This window comes from Apus apus, chromosome Z, assembly GCF_020740795.1.
Source record: "Apus apus isolate bApuApu2 chromosome Z, bApuApu2.pri.cur, whole genome shotgun sequence".
Taxonomy (NCBI): Eukaryota; Metazoa; Chordata; class Aves; order Apodiformes; family Apodidae; genus Apus; species Apus apus.
The window spans coordinates 28248675-28269974 of NC_067312.1; the positions used below are offsets into that span (position 1 = coordinate 28248675).

The 21300-nt window shown below is 40.8% G+C and overlaps 1 protein-coding gene across 2 annotated transcripts in view; it reads left to right on the forward strand.

Annotated features, from left to right (window-relative positions):
• The window catches only part of KANK1 (KN motif and ankyrin repeat domains 1), a 128039-nt gene that overhangs the window by 22553 nt on the left and 84186 nt on the right, over positions 1-21300 (forward strand). For both annotated transcript variants that reach the window (XM_051642084.1, XM_051642083.1), the window contains one exon: positions 5457-5590. The gene's annotated coding sequence lies outside the window, so the exon portion shown is untranslated. The remainder of the gene's footprint in view (positions 1-5456; positions 5591-21300) is intronic.

Below are 21300 nucleotides of genomic sequence, written 5' to 3' on the forward strand. Positions count from 1 at the left end.
CTTTAAGTTGCTGTTTGCCAGCTGTGGTCCCCATTGCATAGGTGATTGTGTCATGGCACTGTTTGTCCTGCTGAGTGGAACTCTCTATTCACAAAGTCCATGATGAATCCCACAGTTTCTGTAGGGAAGGTACTGGAGGAAGAAGTGGGGCATGTGTTTGGCCTCTAAGGGTACAGTGAATGGTGAGTCATTCTCACCTGATTTGACAGCTAAAGGTGCTAAGGTTCAGCACATCTCTTTGTATGGCTTGCTGGGTTTTACTTTTTTGCCACAATCTTGACCAGTATTTTGTTCATTAGAGATTGCAGTCACTTCTACCATGTACAACTCACAGTCTACCTTTAAGTCAAAAAAGAATATTAAATGTTTTGAAGGAGACAGCCTCTTATTTGTCAGTCTTAAAACTTACATATACACCAGATGCTTGTGAAAAAAATAAATTACTGTTTTTGAAAGCAGTCAGATAGCAAATGTCTTTTGTGAGACCTTTCCAGTTTTCATGAACTAGGCAGTTGGGATCCAAGTGTGAGAATTGTTCTACTTGTCAAATGCAATTTAATTTCTTGTAAATTAATGGTTATGATTTCTATAGTAGTAGAAAGCATATTGTATTAATCCCTGCTGGACCTGGCAGACTTATTTGAGTACTTGTCTGCTCTGATGAGAACACAAAAGGCTTAAGAGTGTTTCAGTCCTGCTTATTTGATGTGGTTTCTCCTTGTCTCAACACAGCACACTTTATACAAGGCTAACAGTTGTCCCTGTCCTTTTGCCACAAGAACAAACAAGCTACCTGTTGAAACCAGTCACCAGTTCTTGATGGCTGTAGTGCAAACCCTGGACCAAGGTGAGGCTGCCCTTTCTCACGCTGCGACCTCTGCCTGCGCAACGGGGCTGAAACGCGAGAAGCCAGCCTTGCCCGCCAGGTTCTAGCTGAGCTGGTGTGTCCCATTTACCAGCAACGTGATTCCCCTTGCTGAAGTAACTAATGCATATATTCATGGAGCTGTGCTTTGCAGAAGGTCTGTTTCTTGTGAGAGGCCATTGTTAAAGTACTAGGCTAATAGGATTATCTTGGAAATGCCCTGGTTTTAGATGTGGATGACCCTTCTGCATCTTCTGCTGCAGGTTGTATGGTATGTCAGGGGTTCCCCTTGTTTCTTGCTCTATGGCTACTCAAAAACCCATTCCTGCTGGGACACGCACTTCAGGCTCCTGCTGGGTACGTTATTCTTTATGCTATGTTTTTTAACAAGTCACAAGAAGCTCAAAGTCCATTTGCATTACGTGAAGAACAAGTCTCTGTACCAAGAGGTGGCATCAGGTACAGCAGATAAGGTGTTCTGGCTTTAGCGCAATACTTGTTTTATCACCAGAATGCTGAAAGAAAAGCTGTGGAATTGCTTTGGCAACAATTTAACTTTCTGGTTGTTTTTTTTTAATGTGCTAACAACCACAGTGGCTCCATTATCTGCTATTTAGAACCTACTGACTCTGGAACATATAAACTAGCACGTACAAGCTCTCTCCTCTCTGTTTTGAGGCCAGGTGAGAAATTAAATTGATGTAGGGTGAATTGCTGCAGCTGAAGGGTTGGCAGATGATCATCACTATCATTAGTTAGCTCTTCCGAGATGCTGTCCTGCGCCTTTTGTACCTGGTCAAAGGAGACTGTCCTTAGATAAACCCACTTGTGTTTCTTCTCCTAGCAGCCTGGGATCCTCTGTAATACTGATTTTGCTATGTAAGAACTAGTGCAGTGTACAGCTCAGTATTGTCTTCTGTATGTCACAGACTCAGTAAAAAAGAGCTGTATGACACGCCCCTGTGGGGGGTTCATCTTTGGTGTAAGACTCTAGTTTCATGTGAGAGGGACTGCTTGGGGCTGTGTGTGTGACCGAATGGTGATACATCAGCATGGGGAGATTCCCGAGACAGCAGAGTAGTCATGTTATCGTGGCGTCCTGCCCAGATTAATTAGTGTCTCTGCAGGGTTAATTAGCATGGTGCTTAGTTCCATGCAGACATAGCTGTAGTTATTTCCTTTAGCAAGTATGAGAACTTAACCAACAAAGTCTGCTAAGATTGAATATTGGTTCTGACTACTTAAGACTTTCTGCCTGAGAATTTACAGCGTATTCACCAGGAGGGCAGTGTCTTTATCACAGGAAACATTACCTTCAAATTAAAATTTATTTGAAAATAATGTCTCCTTCCCAGCAAGGATGTAACTACCCTCTGGTGTTATGCAGTGAATCTTTAGCCAACTTTGAAGTGTTTGATGCAATATCTGAGACATACCTCAATATGTTATCCAGGCATGTCCTTGCAGTTGAGAGGGCTGGTGTTTTTTCAGACCAGCATAAATTCCTCTTTAGATAAGTGAATCTGTCTGCTGTTTGCTGGAGGGAGGTGCATGTGTTGGAGGAGTGTGTGGGAGGAGGTGTTGAACAATATTAAAATGGAAAAGGAGAAAAGATGGAATATGTGTGTTTTACCTGCCTGTGGAAAATTTGTCAAGCTAGAATGCTATGAAAGATGTTGGTTTTCGGTGAAAAAAGTGAAACCATCTCTTTGGAAATTTAAGAAATAATCTGTTGCATCCAAGCTTTGTTTAAATATAAGATATTATAAAAGTTAAAGCTTCCTGTAAAAATGACAATCAGCAAATATACTCCCTCTCTATATGCAATGTCTCTGCTTAACTGTTTTACTGTGTTTTAGTGTCTGCCTTTTTTATTTTTTGCTTCTACTTAGCACTCAGTTGTGCTAATCTCTGAGTCAGTTTTCTGACTGGAAATTCATTTAGGTTGCTATTTATGAGGCAGTTTAGAAGAACAAATACTTTTGATATGGGATTTATAAATCCATTTTATACAGATGCAAATTTTGCTTTTAATATTACATACAGTTTTTTAAATCCTTATTGTATCAGATTTTTTTCTAATGTGTGATGTTTTTATTAATACCTGTTAGGTGTGGTTTGTTCTCTCCTTACGGGGAAAAAAAAATGGGTGTGCAGCCTAATGTTTTTTTGGTTTGATTGGGCTTGGATGTGTAGGAGTCAGATGATTATGTATGCATCTATGCTGTGATTTGTTTGGGATAAAAAGCTAAAGTGAAGCATTCTTTCCATCTGGCATGGAGAATGGCAATGTATGGGATAAATCTTGGCTCCCGAAGGATATCTGACTTTTGGACAGTCCTCTGAGAAAGAGGAGAAACTCCCACAGAGTTATCACTAATTCATTTTGGAGCTACACACATCTTGGCCTTTGTCATTGTACAGTTAATGTGCTTTTAAACTGATCTGGATCAAGTGTAGGCATAAATGCTCCTATCAGCTGAATTACACAGCGTACATGGTACAGAGTTTGTTAGCTATGAGACAATATGTGAAATCTGTTGGGGCAAAATTAATCCATGAGAAAAAAAATAGAATTATCTTAACACCTTGTCATGGGGACATGGGGTGCTGGGTATAGTAGTAGGAGTTTGAAAGCCAGTTTTACTGCATCCTTGAACAGTGGTCCTCGATGGACATGTTGAAGATGAAGGCTGAAGTCTTGAAATAATCAGGATTTTTACAGGAAAGTGCTGTAACACCATTTATGGAAGTGTAGAGCAGGAGGTTATATAGAAATACAGTGATTGTGGTATTTCCAATTACCTGTGAGTATATAGTTCCAAGGATATAATTTGTTTTCTATCATCTCCTAATCATGGAATCACAGAACTGTCAGAGTTGGAAGGGGCCTCTAGAGATCATCTTGTCCAACTTCCCCGCTAAAGCAGGGTTGCCTAGCACATTACTCAGGACTGCATCCAGGTGGGTTTTGAATGTCTCCAGTTTCTAGTATTATGTAAATGAAGATACCTGTAATAATCTTGGAATGCACACACAATTAAAACAAGACAGGCATTTTTAGGGTATCATGAACAGCTAATGTGCAGTGTAAAGAAGTTCATATTTTACAAAAATAGGTGAAAATGTAACTAAAAGTATTGTGGAACTGTTAGAGCAGAGAAGAAATTGGTTCCCATTTCCTTGAGGTAACTTAAAAGCACTGTGTACCATTTTAAAGCTCACCTAAACGTGGGGCTTTGGAATTTCTCATTTTGTAGCAGATGTTGCATGTATGGTCCAGTTTTCCAATGTGTAATGTCTTCCACTTAATTCCCCCTTTCCTCCTTCCACAGATAGACCCTATAGTTCTCTTTCAAATGCTGCTTGTTACTTTAGTTTATGAAGACAGCTGGCCCTTAGGAGGCTGTTTCAGGGATTTGTAAACAATGCAGGATTAGAACCATATATATATATGTGTATGTGCATTATTGTGTGACATGCTCTGAATGCCAGCTTATTTCTTAATTTAGAATGAAAAATTTTACTTCTTACCTGATGTGACTCCGTTGTGTTTCATTAAGCCCACTCCTCTAGTTTTACAGACTGTAACAAAGGTCATTGTGTCTTTTTATACCAAAGCTTTAGGAAAGTACTGGATGATGAGAAGTTTCTTTTCCCTGAAAATAATCTTCAAAATTCTCAGGAGTAGCCGTGCTAGGTATAGATAAGTTGTTCATCTGGTCTCATCTCTCCATAGCTGTCAAATGTCATAGCAGCTTTGTTCAACTGTTCACCATCAGCGGAGGCCTCAGGTGCTGGCTATGAGGTGTGTGTACAAGGAATGTTGTCTCTGTATGCATGTGCCTGAGGTTGTGTGAAAATTGCTCTTTTAAACATGCCAAGTGAGTTGGAAATTAAACAAAAAAAAGTGTATAAACTGGTGGCAGAACATGTTAGCTGAATGGCTGTGGAAGATGTGTCTCACTGTAGTGGTGCAGGTGGGAAAATAACTGCAGGAGGTCTTCACTTAGTAAGGGTTAAGGGTGTGTTTGAGTCCTTGCAAGATAAGAATTTTTTTTAAAGCCTATTTAGGGAAATGAGGTAAACCATACTGTAGATGTCTTGCCTTTTACTTGCAGTCCATAAAATACTTTGTGTCTTTCATGTACACCAATGCTCTGGCTGATACAGTGCTACTACTTAGCTTCCATGGGCTTGGCTGCATTTCCCAATTCAAACTAGTACCAGTTTGCCTTTCCTTAAACACCCACTGTTGTGTTTCTGTAAGGAGCATGGCTGGTGCATCCTGGCATGCCTGGAGCTTTGTTTCCATTCATTCACATGAACTATTGTTTGAACAAAGAGGATTTCAATGTGACATAACTATTGCAAGATGCATGATTTCTTTCCAGTATGCTGTAACCAAAATATTGCTTGTGCATTTCACCTTGGAAGCAAAAAGGTACTTAGCCTTTCATATTTGTGATTGTTAGTAATTTCACTATTGTTTAGCAGCGTGGCTTTACCAGGCATCAGCAGTTTTAAGCATGTGATATATTGCCCAACATGTACAATGACTAACTGGTGCTTTTAACTTCTCTCCTTGTAGGATAACTCTCAGGTTCCTGAATGTGCAGTCAAATGCTGAAGCATCTAACTAGCTGAATCTTCTGCATTATTTCTGATGTTTGAAAAGCTCTAAAGGGAAGGAGAAGACTGCCATTCCTGTTACAGTGTTGTAAGGTAAGGTGAGATTGCAGGGGCCAGAGGATGGACATGGTCCCCACACACTGTCCCAGCCCCAAATCTTCCTCATTATTAAGTCATACTAACATGAAGTGTTAGCCTAGACCTGCCTGTCAGTGTTTGTTATGAGTAAATTCACTGACTTAGTCAGGTAAAGAGTGATGCAATCAAGAAACAACTTGGTTACTTTTCCTGAATCACTGATGCTACACTCTTTAAGTGCTTGTTTACCTTCTCTTTAGAATTCCTTAGTAATTAATCTATGTATTAATAATGTTTTAGTAGTAAAGACAATTAGTCTTCAGTGCCTATCAGATGTCAGGCTGAGACAAGTTCTTCACCAGGAAAAACACAGGTAAGAGAAAGAGAGGACTGTGGAAGCTAAATACAACTGTAGTTAGAAGAAGCGATCATTCTGCTTTGGCTACAGCTGCTGCCACCATCATTTTCACTAGTTAATTGCCCATATTTTGTACCCATCTTTTGGATTCATAGCTGAATTGTCCACTGCAGTGTGGTGCTGCTGCTGCTTTCTTTCTCCAAGTTGTTGACCAGCTACAGACTAAGACCAAAAGAGGGGATGTTTGTGCTATGCCCAGGGCACAGCATAGTCTCCTCTCATTGCAGTCATTTCAGTGACTGGGGGCTGGGTGTACGTGCCCCACTGGTTCAGGCCTGTACAGAAGTGTAGCTGTGCAAAGATACAAGTCAGGTTAGGAGCAGTGCCAAAGGGAGGGCCTGAATTAAATCTGTAATAAAACAAATCCAGATGGGTGATCCCCATGTAAAGGCTTTCTTGGCTACTGGCTCGTAGGTTCTCCCAGGTTTGCCAGCTGCTGTTTGATGTGGCAGCTGGCTCCTGTTTTTATTTACTTTTGGAGGCTGTCACTGCAAGTTCGATGAGATGTAAGACACACTTAAAATGGAACTCGGCATTTGGAGTGCAAAGATTTAGTCACTTGGCAATTCCCGCTATTTAGGATAGATCATGGCAGATTATCTCGTCTCATTCTGCTTCCACTGCTTTAGAGTGAAACAGAGCAGTGATGGACAGCTTGTTTGGATTTTGAGTGTGCAGTACATCTTGTGCTTAGAGATGTGGCCTTGAATTGCTGACAGCTGTTGGGAGAGGTGGAGGACTGCTCAATCTAGTGATCTCAAAGATGCAGGGGCTCCAGCAGTTTTTCCCAAACTGTGAAATGCAGTAAGTGTGGGAGAGCAGATCTCCTGCCTTTCTTCATTACTCTCTAAACTTGCCATTAGATGTGTGTGGGGGGGTGTATATGCATGCACCCAGACTCCACTAGTTCTCCTTTTTGCTCTCTTCTGCAAAATGCAGTTCAGAGAGGGGGCAGAGTGCTGCTTGTGACCAAGAGGCTTTCCTACACTTCATTGCAGACCACACATCAGCACGTTTCAAACCAGTCCTAGGCTTTTGCTCCTGGAGTGGTTCCTAGTCCCACAAACTATTCCAACCCCACCTCTTGCTCTGTAAGAGGTGTAGGATGCTGTTCTTCACTCAGGTGTACCAGGGCTTTTGGTCTCTGGAGCTCCTTCTTTTCACCAGGAAAAGCATTTTTAGGTGAATTTAGTCTCTTCTGGTGGCAAAGAAGCAAGTTGGGGCTGAGCAGCCACCACTGCTTCTTGGTACCTGAGACTGGGCTGTATCTGGCAGGGAGGACAAACACTTAGAAAAGGCTAAATAAGGAAACTTATTATCACTGTGGCTAGGCTTGTCCCAGTTGGTGTATGGCTGTGTGCCACAGCCGTATTCTGGCTGTAGGAGTGTGGCCCCTCAGCCAAGCATAGGCTTTCTAAACAAAGGAAACATGGATACGTGTGTAGAGGGGCTCTCAGACTGCCCTTGCAGGTCTCTGGACCTGGCTTCCTGATGTGCTGCAGCAGGTGTTGATAAATTAGTGTAGTTACAGCCTGGATGTCCAGCAGGGTGCATTGGTGGCTGTGCAGCGGATGGGATAGGAGCGGTGGGGAGGAGGCTCTAGGGAAGTGTGCAAAGAGGAAAAGTATGGGTGTAGAAGCACTAGAAAGCACAGAGCAGACTTGCATCTGCTGTTGTGGAGCCCAAGTAGTGCTGATTGCAGAGTGCCTGGCTTCTCAGAAAGTACAGGAGCATCATGTACAATAGTTAAGAAATGGACAGTAAAGGCAGCTCCTATGTCAGCTCTTGTCAGAAGGCAGTGACTACAGAGGGGAGCAGGATGAAGACTGTTTGGTGTACTGCATGTAAACATGTTATATATGTACATACATACCTTCTCTAAACATCCTTACACCGAAATGGCATAGCATCTGTCTCACTGTACATATGAGCAGTGCTGGACTGTAACTTGGTGTTACAGAGAAGAAAGTATAGGCATTAACAGCAATAGTCATCCCTGAAGAGAGGTTCTACAGGGTAAACCTCAATACAATAGGGCTATTAAGTAGGAAGTCTTTGGAGAAGTGGGCTCAGTTTCTCTTAGTAACATAGGGTGTCCATAATTGCATGTAACGTAACAAAACTTTGTTGTGCTCCTGTTTTGCATTTATCCTGATAAATGCTACTCTGAAATACTAACATAACCACCCCAATGCTTTGCTGTGAGTTATAAAGGCAGCATCCTGCTGGGTTGATATGCTCCATGGAGGGGACCTGACAGCATTTTGTGTGTCTCTTGACTTCACTGAATGTGATCCTTGTGCAGGTCATTAAGGCACTGTTTTTCTATTTGGAGTGCAAGCTTTCAGGATGTGAGGTGAACCGCATGCTTATGAAAATTAATTTCCATTTATAAAGCCAAGATTGCTTCAGCGAGATTGTTTGTTTTTTGTCAAAGCCATGTCCTGTAGCCTTGATCTAGCCAAGGATTTTACTCCAGTCTCGTTAGACTCCAAAACCAGCATTTTGCTTTCTGCAGCACGAAGTGAATCTATTAAATGGGAAAAAGCCCAACCAACCTGCCAAAGAAGAGCTTGCACTTCTGACAGGTTAAAATACACATACCCAGCAGTTCCTTTCCTTAGCAAAGTCCGAAGCTCTCCATTTTTTAGGCTCTTTCTTATATTAAAAATGTTTTTAAAAATTTCTAAAACACATTACTAAATTTCAGTACAACTTAATCTGGGATATATTCTGCTGGTAGGACAGAGCAGACAGATTCTGCTTTCACAGGGATTTAGCAGCTTCACCAAAGGCTGGGGGTTGGTTGCCCTGTCCCAGCAATGTTTAATCAAGCCTGGCTTTTCATTAATTTTCTGGGCTTGATGGAGCATTTTTATCAGACTTTTAACACAATGAATAGTTGGCCTCAGAGGTTCATGTGATAGCAGCATCTGCAAAGGATGTCTGAGTTTTAAAAAAGCATACCTATTGTAAATGAAGTTAAACTTTGCTATACAGTAGTATACACCTTAGCTAGAAAAGATGTCTGCAAATCCAAATGCCACTGATCAGAGATGTGTGGGTTTTTCTTGTCCACACCTGCACGATAAAAGCAGTTGTGTTGTTTTTTTTCATTTGTCCTTCATTTTTACTTGACCAATTTACCAGAGATGTGGCTTAAGCCCTGTCTCTTGCATCCTTCCAGCTCTTAATTGTGGTTGTGCTTAAATGTGCCACAAAGCCATCAAGCTGCACAGCCATGCTGTGCTAGTCACGTTGTATGAAAGTAGTTTTTCCAGGTAGGGACATCATCTTGTCATGCCAGTTACCAAAGAGACCTGGAGGGTCTGCCTGAAGTGGGTGCTCTGGTTATAAAAAAATGCTCTCACAATCCTCATACTTGCCAGTATTTTTTAGAGGGAAGCTGGGCAGGTTGACTGTAGAAGAAACAGCAGCTGGAAGTCTGCAGTGTAACCCAGACCCACCTCCTGGTGGTGCTGCTCTCCACCTTGTGCCTAGTTACACCTTACACTACACCTGAAGCTAAAGTGGGGAGGACCCAGGTGGCACCTTGGCCACCGCTGGAGGAGGGCTGGGGTAAAACTGGCAGGTATGCAGACTTAGCAGCTGCATCCTTCTGCTGCTGGCAACCAGCTTGTTTGCTCCGAATTCCTTGATGCTTTTTGTGTCTTAGACTTCCAAGCACTGGGGCTGCTGTAGTAGGAGGACTTGGGACTGACTGAAAGCAGACAACTTGTGGCATAATCACCTACTGCTTACTTTGGCCCCACCAAAGGGGCCCCACCTGTCACTTGTTCACTGGTCCCATAGATGTTTTTAAGGTGATCACAGTAGGATAACTAGTTCTTTACCTTGATGAAAGCCTTGTGTATGCTTTTCTGATTTGTGACTTGTGAAGGATTAAAAAAATAAATCTATTAATCTTTAGAGCTCTGCAAATGTAAATAAAACCTGTCAAAACCATCTTTGGTTTTTAGCTTTTTAGCTGTCACCACATGACCTGTTCAGTACCTCTCAGGGTTTTCTGAGAATGACAATCAATTTCAAGTATAGAAAATATATTTTCTCACTTCATGTCTTAATCTTGACAAATTAATGGCTTTGAGTAGTTGCATTTTTATGTTTTGGTTTTTTTTCCTTTTTGCTATTTGCCTGCATGTAAGGCACAAGAGTAACTCATCTCTCTTTCTGCTAAATGAACTTTTACTTTTTCAAAGGAGATGCTTTGTCCGCTAGGAACTGTGGCCCAGCATGCTAATAAAACTCACTTTATGCCTTTAAAATGTTTATTCAAAGTGTCCTGGCTGGCTTACAGTAGCTGTGTGGGTGGACTGTCCTTGAATTTTGTAGACTTAATTTACTACTACACGATACCCAGTGATGGAAAACAGCTATAAATTGTCTGTGTGCAGCCATGCATTATTGATAAAGGGTAGAATAAGCTCCACAACTTCTTTATTTTATGTTGTTAGTGCAACAGCTGGCTGATTTGTTAAAGACTTTTTTTTTTGCCTATTGGCAGTAAAATATCTCTTCATTTTGAACACTGAATTTCCTCCTGAATTTTGATTTGTGTGGGGGTGAAGGCTTGCCTCTTCTCCAGTGCTACTGAATCTACTGGAAATGTTTCCATGGAGTAGGAACAAGTGTCATTTCCAGGACAGCTAAGCAAAGAGTAAGTTTAACTATATGCAGAAGACAGGACTTCTTTAATTGTCACAAATATTTAGAAATAGAAAATAAAGCTTGAAGTGTCACTGCAGATTTTTTAAAAAAACCTTTAATACACATGATTTGACACATGCTTAGAGAAAATGCTTTACAGGGTGTTAGGTGTGCTTTGTAATGTCAGTGTTCCTTCGAAGTTTATGAAAAATCTCAACAGTCTTAAATTTGTAAAGCTTTTTTTTCTTGTTGACACTTAGGATGAGTAGAGATTCTATTGAGTATGATTTGCCTGTAAACCTGTGCTTTACACTATGCAGTTCTTTCCCTGTAGTTGAACAAAGGTACAATGAGCTGCTCAACACACTGAAAATTAATAAGTAAAAAATAAAACTTGCCAGCAAAACTACCAAAAGCTTAGTCTTCCCAACAAATGTCCAACACTGAAGCTTTTTTTAAGCTATAGTTTCTGGAATGGTAGCTTTCTACAGATTGTTATTCTAATACAGCGGAGGGAATGTACAATGTGTGGCAAACAAGTACTGTATTTGTGTATGGAATTGTTTATTTTCCTCTTTTATGTGTGTGCATACATATCCCTTGTTAGAAGCATTCCAGACTTCTGCAGATTTTTTTGTTCCATTGTTGAAGTGCTAGGGTAGTGAAAAGTATAAATATAGTTGATCTTCGTGAGCTATACTCATGTTTATAATTATTTTCTCTATTCCATGGAGAATTGCTGTGTATTTCTTTAGCTTTCCATGTATTTACAGCCTTTGCAGTCCTTAAGTAACAAAGTAATTAAGCTTGTTGTGTGGTTTCAATCTGGAGACAGAAAAAACTAACAGGGAAAGGACTAACATGATAGGCAGAGGTGGCTTGCTCGAGATTTACATTGAGAGTAAGTCATTCTTCAAAACTTTTTCATTTTCTGATGGAAATTGTAGGGTAAATCAAATACATTGGCTATGAATGATTAAAATGCAGAAGTTATTAATTCTTACTGACTTTGTAAATCTCTGACTCCTTCATGGCTAATATAAAATCATTTATCTTAAAAGGGGTCTTGGGACTGTGAGGATTTAAGTGAAAGCTTCAGCATTGTGAAGCAGACTATTTTGATATCCAACATCATAAATTTTATGGCTTGCTTGATGCACAGAAAGCTGTTGTGGAAGGGGAGGTTTTCCATAAATTATCTGATCCGTCTGATATAATTAAACTTAATTGATAAAACTGGCAATTTTTTCAGTATTTTAAATATTTATGCAATTCAGGCATAAAGCATGCAACTAAAAATTATGTGCTTTTTGAAATATGTTTGATTTGATCTTACAGAAAATACAAACAATTGGACATTGACTTGCCTGTGATGTTGTTTTTAGAGCAAGTGTTTAGCTGTTGGTGTTATCATACAGAAAGAGGTTGCTCAGCTGTATTACTGCAATTCTGGCTTTTTTACAACCTTCTATTCAGATTGTCTTGGGAGTATGAGAGTGTGTGTTCCATGTTTCTGCTGTTTATTTAAAAGGGCATCTTTCACTGACGTTGCTGGTGGCTGCTGTAATGAGAAACTAAAGTAAGAAAACATCACAAATTATAGTGGGGATGGATTCTCCTTCTGTCCTTCTGGGCCCTCTCTGCAGGCATGGGTGAAGTTACTCTGACCTTTTCATTTAGGCTGCTGGAAGTCATGTAGTCTGTCAAACACAAAAAGAGATTTAATGCAATTTGTCATTTTTTAGTTTCTTCATACTAATAGAATAAGTCAGACACTTGAAAGGTCAAGTGACTTTCAGAAAGCTACCTAGATTAGACATCTACCACGTAAGTCACCTGAGTGTTGCTTGCTGCTGTCCCGAATTCTTTACCTGTGGGAAGGCAATTGTGGAGGAGACCTTGAGGGTGGGATAGATCAGGTGGTAAGAGACCACCTGCACGTGACTGATCTCTGCCATGCTCAAAATACAGGGACAGCTGCAGAAAAATCTTTTCCCTATGCCCTGTAAGTATGGCTTTTAAAACTATGAGGAAAAGAAATGAAACAAATATAGTGTTTGATTGTAAACCCTATAGCTGGTACAGGTGTTGCAGGAATAGCATGATGCAAAGGGGCTCAAAAGTAGTTGGTTTAAACATAAAAAATAGTTTAGTTTCCTGAAGGGAAAACATGGAGACACTTATCCTAGCAGTCAGTATAAATGCAAAGTGGTAGGCAAGCAGTTAGGCAAGTGGGCTTGGCTTGTGAAGAGAAGTTATCTGACAGCCTTTCATTATTTTCCAGTTCCTTTTCAACTGTGTCAAAATAGATTATGTTACTTAATTTTTTTTCTTCGTGGATAGGAATTAAGGTGGGGGTGATGAGGATGGGGTACACCCTTTGTTTTTGAAAATTACTGCCTAAAATACCTCTTTTTGGAAGTGTGGGACAAGAGGGTAAAACGTGTGTGGTCGTATCCATCCCCACCCAGGCGTAACACCAAAGGCTTAGTCCGTGGCACGTTGCAGCATGCACTATTATAAGGGAAATAAAACTCCTCTTCTTTCCCTTCTCCCTTCTCTTGGTACAAAAAGGTGTATAAAACTTGTTTGGGTGGGACAAATTTCAGCAGCCTCTTCCAGGTTTGATCAGTGCTGAAAAACCTGTCTTGGTTCTAAGGCAGCTGCCTTGTGCTTTGATTACCTCACAGTTGAAATCTGCAGCCTGTTGCCACACAGCTGGGAGAAGCCTTGGGTGGGATTAGTGCTTATTGCAGACACCAGCACTGGTTCTGCTGGCTGCATTGCAGGACATGCTCACCGTGCAACACAGCTACAGCATCATGGATAAAACATTTGTTTCTTCTCCTTTTTATTGTTACATTATATTGCCCACCACTAATTTAAAAGAGATTAGGATAATAATGAATTTGCTAAATAATAATTTAGCAAATTACCATTGATAATAATGCTGTTACCTGCTCTGAGGGGTTGTACAGTGACAGAAACTGATTCTTAATGAGACCATTTAGTGGATTCACTACTCAGCCCAAACTAACTTTCAGCTGTAAAAGTAATGAGTTTTCTGCAAAACTTGATTTAAATAGAGCAATGGTCTTGCCCAGTATCTTTAACCATGATAACTAATTATGTTTTGTCCTTGTAGAAGCCTCTATTGATTATCTTTCTACAGTGAAGTTGGTAACTCCCGTCTTTTGCAGAGGGCAGAACACTTTTAACCCTCTTCTCCCAACAACTGTTTTGGCTGGCAATTTTCCTGCATTTCCATGAAATGTGGTGTGCCAAGGTACGCTTCCCATCTGCTTTACACAGCACGTACAGCTACAGGGTGCTTTCATATTCTTTTCCTCCTCTTCTGTATTTTCTCTTCCCTTCCATGCTGCTTTTAATGAGGATGGTCAGGGATAGCTGCACAGATTTTTCCCAATATCCATCAGTGCAAACATGGCTAAGCTATATGCAGGATAGAGAAACTCCAACTAATTACAAAATAATTGAATAAGCAGTTATGTGTTGCCTCACTGCAAGCTTTAATTATATGAAACAGGATCTGTTTTTTAGTGCTGAAGTTTGCTTTGAAATAGAAAATGGATGGAATAAATAAGGTTTGGATTCAGCATGCTTCTAAGCTGTTTAATGCAGGATATTCTTGTTCACCTGGAATGCTGTGCTATAAAAATGCAGAATTTTGTTTATATCATTTATGTTATATTGCTTTATTTATTTAGTGCTAGACAAATTGTATTCTGAAAGCTTTCTGTAATATGTGTATAGGAAAGGCTGTGCTGGAAGGTGAGGTTAAAAATACAGAATGGGCTGAAGAACTTCATTTTAAGGAGGTATAATAAACTATAAGGCTTAATGTTTCTCAAACCCAAGGAATTCTGCCCACCCACCCTCCCTCCCCCCACCTTCCCAGTAATTTGGAGGTAAGTACAATTTCTAAGGAGTGACCTCCTTGATGTGGTTTGTTTTGGAGTGACATCACAAGTGACTTCAGCAGGCTTCATTCCAGCCTTGTGTTTTCTTAGCCTTGGCCTCAAGTGTTTGGACATCTTTTGCTGCCTTGCTTCTACACAGCAGCAGCTGATGAGGGGCTGCAGCTGCATCCAGACAGATGCATCAGTAAGGATAAGTTATCTTCCTGCTACAGAAGGATGCAAGGGAGAGAAGATGCATGGTGCTGCTGCTTCCCAAATATCAGTGTAAAGGTTCAGGTGCTAACAGTGCCATGGGGGTGTGAGACAGATTTAGGCACAGGCATTTAGGAGTTATCATAGCTGAATGCAGTTGTCAGTTCTTGGGGTGTCAAAGGAAAATTGGTCGTTTACTTTGCTGAAAGGCTAATAGCTACTGTGCTTGAAATATTCCTCAAATCCCTCAAAGTTATTCTCTGAAAGGTAAGCAGGTAATGTTGAATTTTTTAAATGTAGTTTCTGGACCCAATTTTGAACTTCATATTACTTACATATAACTTACAAAGGATCAGAGGAAAACCCACTTTCGGAGTTGCTGGAATGTGTCTCTGTTTCCCAAAGGGTAGAAGAGTTCCTGTGTCAAATCCAAAAGGGTTAGCAAGAGATCTCATTTTACATATGTCCTCAGAGAAGGATGGATCATTGCTTGTTCTGGCCAAATTAAAAATTGAAGGAAAGAAGGCAAGTTTTTTTGCCACATTACCTCTCATTTGTGGGTACCATCCCACACCAGTTTCTTTGTCACATCACTTCAGGTTAACTGCTCCCTTAATTTTGCTCCAAATTCTGCATTATAAAATGAAGTACAAACTTCCCTCTGGAAAAGGAAAATAAACCACACGTTTCAGCAGAATTCTTGGTGTTTTAAAGAGAAATAGAGAAGCTAGGGGACTACCCTTCAGAGTCACAGTAATTGATAGCATTTCTATTCAGAGAAGAGTTTGGTTTGTTTAATGTAACATCGCAACAGAAATACGCATCTTACTGTTTTATGTGTGTCTTTATTTAATTTTTGGCTGTGCATTTCAAGGTGCCTGTAAAATTCCTTTTAGTCATGACTGAGATCAGACTAAGCAGGAAAGCACAGATTTAAGTGCATGGTAGTTGGACTTGGTTTAGGTTGGTTAACTGGGCTTGGCTTTTAATTGAAAATGCATAGGGAAATCAGTAATTTATTTAAAACTTAAATCAGCCTTTGGACAGCACGTGCAGTTTTTCTTTATGCTAAAAAGGAAGGGGGTTAAAGAGGCATTGTGTCCTTTACTGGGTATCAGAAACAATTTATGATCTATCCATGGTCACTGCATAATTGTATGGGCTGTGTTGAAAACAGGTTTTTTCTTTAGAGACCTAGGAAAAAAGTGCTCAGAAGTTCAAGGAATTTTGAAGGCAAAGAAGTTTTACAAACACGAAGAGAACTTGGGGATGTGCATTGGCAATGAACCATGGTCTGAAGGAGGTGAGAGAAGAAAGGGAGCTTTCTTCTGCTGATTCTCTCTGCAGCCTTGAGCATCTCTTCTATATCAGATTTGCCCTCAGAGGAAGAGTATCTGCTTAACTCAGCCTAGCCCAGCATTAGCTGTGGTGCTAACCTGCCTGCACAGCATTTTTTGAACACATGAAGTTGAGTTAAATATTAATTCTGTAAAGACTTGTGCATGTACTTTAGAGATGGGTAATTGTTTTTTAATTTTGAGACTGCACGTATATTGAGCAACAAAAGCTCTAAAGCCAGGAATTCGAAAGGACCATCGTAAGAATTATTTCAGCAGTAAAGAGCTTCAGAAGTTGACTTTCATGCTTCCTCTTGTGTAAGTGATTAAGGGTTGCCTAATACAGTACTGCAAAATCTTCTGTTCTTGGGCACTTCTGAAAAGGCTCTCTGAGAGTGATGGTTCAGATAATTCATTTAAGTCAGATACGGCTGATGATAGCAGTTATTATCCTGAAAACTGAACTGTGAACCTGCATCTCCAGATGTTATGTGCTTTTCATATAGAAGTAATGAAAATACTGGCCAGGACCACATGAAAAGACATCATGAGAGCCTGTAAAAAGAGAAGACAGGTGTGAACAAAGCGTGTGTAAGAGATAAGAGAACTTCAGAGAAGGTGGCAAGCCACAACACTGTTCCACTTGTGAAGACTTTTTTTGATGCAGTGTCAGGCTTGTCATGGTGTATGGATCATGCTGGAAGAGTCTTGTGGGAAGCATGGGAGTAGTTTTCTGTTTTTTCTTACAGGATTTGAAATAAAAGATTGAACACACTGAGTATCTCAGCAGCAGCTATCTTGTCAAGAGACTGAGAAGAGAGAGACTAAGGGTCTGAAAGTTGAAAATCTATGCAGCATTTTAATCCCAGTGAACATGAAATAGGTCATAGTCCATTAATCTCCCATTCCAGTAACTTTTAGGGGAAAAAGCAAAGTTTAAACTAGTTCCCAGTAGTGCAGAATCACTTTGTGCTTAGGGGTGGTGACTTCCTCACTTCCCCCATGTTTCTGGTAAAGTTCGTTTAACGGGATTTTTCCCTGCCTTTTGCTCTGTGGAACTGTTCTCACACACAGTGGGAAAAACAGATTGATTTTTTACTGCAAAGGTACACAGTTCACTGTAAGTTGATATAAAAAAAAAGTATATTGCAACAGATGACCTTGTCTTTTGTATGAGCTACTAGCAGTTGGGAAGATAACTCCTCAGAGGGGGAATGGCTGTCTCTGATCAGGCCAGACAGGAAGTGGAAAATGAAGGATTCAAAATTATGAATGCTAATCAGTTTGTCAGTTGTTTGTAAATCCCAAATGTGAGTTATGAGAGTTTTTTGTCGTAATGATGTGGTTAAAAATAGTTTCTGGTAGGGAATGTGTTGATATTCAGTTATTCTGTATAGCCTAAAGCTATTTCTCTCTCTGTAACCTCAATAAATACAATTGTTGGTGTAGAGAAATTAATAACTTTGGAAATACAAAAAGCTTAATTTTGAACACCAGAACTCTGCAGTGATTTTTATTTGTTGTTTTGCAGGTGGCTCCTACCTCCTTGCAAGAGGAGCTCCTTTAAGGAGCGGGGAGGGGGGAGGAGAAAGGAAAGTAAAAGATTTTTTGTGTTTTATTTTCTGTGTTTAGCTTTTTTCTCCTGTTTTCTCTATATTTTATAGTCACTCTGTCTTCCTTGTGTTTTCTCCACTGAGTCCTCATTATACAATTGCCTTTCGATGCAATTGTATAATGAATATTGCTTCAGCATGATATTTTGCCAGTGTTCCCTGTAGAGCAGTCAGAGGTAGTGGCCATAAAGTGGATTAACAGATAAGGTCAAGGAGTTTTCATTCGCGGAGCTTTATTAGTGCCCTGTCTCTCTTAGTACAGACTATCACAAAACAGGTGCAAGAAAGCAGTAAGTGCGGATTTTAAGCAATTACCTGGCATTAGCTCGCATTCAGTAAAATTTTTGCTACACTGATTATGTTCGGGGTTGTCCCCCATGGCTTGGTGCTGGGTGCTTACTGAGCACCTTCACCATGTGTGCTGCAGAAAGCGGAAAGCACTGATCTCAGAGGTCAGTCTTGGTTGTGAGTTTTCCGGTGGGCAGAAGGGCGAGTGACCTCAAGTGACAGTACCTCAGCAGATGGCCAGTGATTCACAGTTCTTGCAAGGCTGTTCTGTGTTTTTGAACATACTAATGAGGCCTACCAGTTGTATATCCTGCCCTACTGACAACCTTGTAGTTACTGAGGTTATAAAACATACACCTTTCTTTAGCACTGGGTTTTAAAACTAGAATGGCCTTACTTTTCCTGTATATATTTAGCATATGTTTAGAGTTGTCTTTTTGGACAGAGTAGGAATTGCTGCTGTTGGGTGCAGAAAGCACATGTGTGTACTGCACTGTGGTTTGGAACTGAGGAGGCCACAGGAAGAGGAGAGTACCAGAAAAAACTGTTTCTTAAGGAAAACAGAGAAGGCGTGTGTGTGTATATGAATTCTGCATACAGCAGGCTGTCCATCAGCAGGTTCTGCTTCAGCTGGAGAAATTTCCCAGTCTGAGTCAAGGCTGAACAGTTGTGCTCTGGAGAGGCAAGGAAGGGAAGAGAAATGGACGGTCTGGAGAGCAAGCAGTGCTAATTCAACATGCTGGTCAGCAGAAAACTAACCTAACAAAAGAAAGATTTCTACCATGTGAATGAAATGAATCAATTGAGTAAGATTCAGAGGGAGAAACTGTGTAAAGAATGGGACAGAACCGCACGGCAATGGTAATTTATCTTAGTTTTTTTCTGTTTTGCCACTCACTGTGTTCTTCACAGAGGAATTCAGGGAAATGCTACATGCTGAGTTTCACTGTGCAGTTGCAAAAGCTTTAATCATTAGGCAATGGAGAGTGAAATGTAAAATTACTCAGTTTCATTTTAGGAGGGAGCAGTTGTTCATGCTTGCCTCCATAAACACAGTCTCTTGGGAAGTAAAAGCTGTTCTTGATTCTAACACTCGGTGCATATCAAAATGTGGGTGTTTAGAAAGAATACCAGCATTTTGCCAGTAAACTGTTGGTATGCTTTTGTCACTTATCTATGTGAGTCTGTTTTCCAAAATGGCAAATGTTTGTGAAATTGGGAGATTTTGGGGTCATGGTTCCCAAAGTCACAAACCTCATGGCAGCTGTGCAAGAGCCTCTGTGCTGCATAAAGGGGAAATTTATTTTGAGGCCAGGAGTTGCCCTTGGGGTGGGTTTAGCAGGCAGTTTCCCTCAGTTGTGATTTTACTTTTTAAACTACATGCAGACTAACTTTAAGGGACATTTAGCTATGTTTTCTTCTTGTCAGGCAGTTGGAACAAACCAAGAGGCCATAAATTCAGGCTTCCTCAGAAGCTGGCAGCTTTTGTTATCCTGGGCAGCTCTGCAAATACTGCCCTCTCCCGGCTTGCTTATGTAGTTTATAAACTGTTCTCTGTTGCAGGTTCTACAAGTGAGATTTTAAGATGCTTGGAGACAGCATTATTGTCTATTACAAGCTACTGAAAAATTATTATGCTGTTCCATTATGAAAAATGTCCTTTTCATAAGAAGCTGAAAAGGCAATGAAATCACTAATGGGGGTTATGACCCCATTTTGCTTCTGCAAAATTTAAGCTGCTGTCATTGTTTGCCCTTAGAAGTAAAAGATGGTACAGAGATGAGGAAGCCCTGTTGAGAGCAACAGGTGATAATCATGGCTTTGGATGTGCAGGCATACTGGAACAACCTCTGAGTAGACTTATCTGTCATTTTCCATTCCTTGGGCAATTAGTACTGCAGAATAATTACTGCAGTTAAATTAGGTTATAAATACCAAATGCACATTGTCCATGATGGTTAGACTGATTTTTAGATCCTGTCCAACATGCAAAGCAAGTGCTGCTGAAGTTGGTACAGTGCTGTGGGCACTGCCATAGGTGCTGCTCTTGAAGAGGGGAGTAGAATCCAGGCTGTGTGTGATAGTCCTCTGCTCCCTGAGGCTGCAGCAAAACAGCACAGCTTCGAGCTTTATTTCTACGTCTTATAGATCCCTCCACAGATTGGATATCTGTGGGAAGCCAAGGAGAAGCTTTGGAAGCATCTTACTTGCCTTGGCTGTGTATTGCAAGTGGGAAAACAAACCCTTTTTGTGTGAAGGGGAAAGAGCACAAATTTCTTGCTTGTCATCTTGAAAGCTAGCAGGCATGATGAAGAGCACGTGGGAGATCTGGCCAGCAAAGAGGGGCCACCCTGTTCGTGCCTCTTGGTTTTAATTTGGCTTAAACCTTCCACTCCCATGAGCTCCCCACATGCTGACACACCAGCCCATCTACCTGCCTGCACATGAGGTGGGACAGGGGAGTAAACCAGTATAAAACCAGCACAACAGGGAAAGAAATGTGACTTTTCTAGCTATTCAGCTTCCTGATTAGCTTACAGTGAAGCACCCTGGGAGCAGCTGGATCCAGGTGGAGTGGTGGGGCTGGAAAGACCTCACCTTTCAGGTGAGATGGGCTGACGTATTTTGTAGGACTACTGGTTTAAGAGCTGCTGCAGACTCACAAGAAGACTCCCTGCTGTCTGCTCTGATCTGCTTGGTCCAAGTAGCAGAGATGGAGTTCTTCTGAGTACCTCATGTGCTTGCACACAGGTCACACTGCTTGGAGGAAGAAGTTTCAAAGAAAATGAGGACTTTTTCCCATTTGGGCCATTTGTATCAAATGTCTTTCTGAAGGAAAGTAGGGCTGCTGTCTTGGGTTTCTGTAAGGGAGGAGATAAGCTTTAGAGGAACTGAGATCCTGAGAATCACATAACGGTGGGGAAGCAGAGAAAAACGACAAGAAGTAGTGTTACTTACTGTGGGTTTTGGTACCTTACCAAGAAACAGTATGCAGATAAACCTAACTTGTTTTTATTTCAGCAATCATGCAAATTTTATACCAGATCTGGTATACGTGACTCCCCATATGTCTTCTGTGATAGTACGTACAGATGCTTATTCTATTTGGCACTGCCAAAATGGTTTAATTTCTGAAAGGCAGCTTATGTACTCTGTCCTTATTTGATACTCTACATCTGATATATGAAGATGTAATAAGAGGTTGCTGTACAGCTTCAGTCATTGCAGGTTACTAATCGACAACTCTTCCACTGGTGGGATGTTATTT